The sequence below is a fragment of the Malaya genurostris genome, chromosome 2 (genome assembly GCF_030247185.1).
Source record: "Malaya genurostris strain Urasoe2022 chromosome 2, Malgen_1.1, whole genome shotgun sequence".
NCBI lineage: Eukaryota > Metazoa > Arthropoda > Insecta > Diptera > Culicidae > Malaya > Malaya genurostris.
Genome location: NC_080571.1, coordinates 72,066,260 through 72,067,733, shown reverse-complemented (window position 1 = coordinate 72,067,733; position 1,474 = coordinate 72,066,260).

Genomic DNA, 1,474 nt, shown 5'->3' with positions numbered 1-1,474 from the left:
CATCATATCTCGATACCAACACAAATGAGAGCTTAAAATTTTCAACACACTTCATCCTAAAGTTCCGGAATAGTTTTTTTATTTGGAACTCGGCTTGGAAAAATCGGTTGTGCCAGAAAATGGAATGAGTTCCGTTTTAGAATATTTGACCCCTATTTCTGCTATTTTCGAAACTGGATTTCGGGGACCGGTAAAGCCAAAGCTGGTTCGTAAATAGGGATAGTTTTAAGCTCAATTTAGAAGAATATTTCCCTATTTTGCATCGTCGCGCTGTAAAACGGATTAAAATTTTTAATACTCATTACTCTGTAATTCCGGAACCAAATGTCAGATCCACCGAAATTCAGGAATTTTGTATAAGACCGTATCAGAATCAGAATAAATTGGCTCAAAAGGAAATCTGTTCGGATATCGCGGAAGTTTATGGAAATCTGTTAGGTTCTCGTGGAGAAAAGTGAATGAGTTCCATTTTGGAGGTTTTGGCCACTATTTCCGGTACTTCCAGAACCGCATTCAAGGAACCGGTATATTCGATGTGAGTGTGTGTGTGTGGTCATCAACTTACGAGACCAGTGAACTAGAGGAATTTATTCAAAAATTTTAAGCAATTAGCTAATCTTTACATATTCTTCTATAAAAGCAAACTATTCGGAAGTCAGATCCATATAAGATTTAAAAAACAATCTATAGGACAATAGTGGTTTTCATTTGAGCCTAAGTTTGTAAACATCAGTTCATCTATCTCGGATAAAAATGAGCGCATATTTTTATAACATAGACACATTTTGCGATCTCGACGAACTGCTTCGATTGGTTCCTGCCACTCGGCTCACCGGCCCTAAAGTCAAAAGTCGGGTTTCAGAGTGATTGCCTAGCCTTTCTTTATTAAAAATGCAAAACGAATGTCATGTCTATTTAAATGATCTAAAACTATAGACACAAATAATTTGAAAAGATCGATGTCATAGAAAACGTTGTCCTACCACGACCATACAAAACGATAAATTAAGATGAATTTGTGTTCATTCAAGGATCTAAATAATATGAGCTATTTTCCTTCTAAATTAGTAATTGGAAGTTTCTTGTCTAAGTTGAAATCAAAGTAACGCATAAATGTGCCGATGATAGCTCACCATAACGAAAAATTGTTGATAATTATGCACCGATTTCTACGATTGATAGGCTTTAATTCAATTTTCGGATTCCACCACTACCACAAACAGATGCACTATGTAATTAACCGGCATCGCATCTTGCCTGAGATGTGATACTGCTCGTGCGTAAACACGTGCTCGAGTTTTCCAATTACAATTAGCAAGACAGAGAGTTCGCTTTGTTTACCGACCAAGAAGTTGAAGGAAAACTGTTTCAAACCAACGAACAACCCTAACCGGTATTACCATGTCGCATGCGCGGACCGGCTGTTTTCATCGGCCCGATAACAGTTAAATTCTATTCCACAGGTAGATTTCGG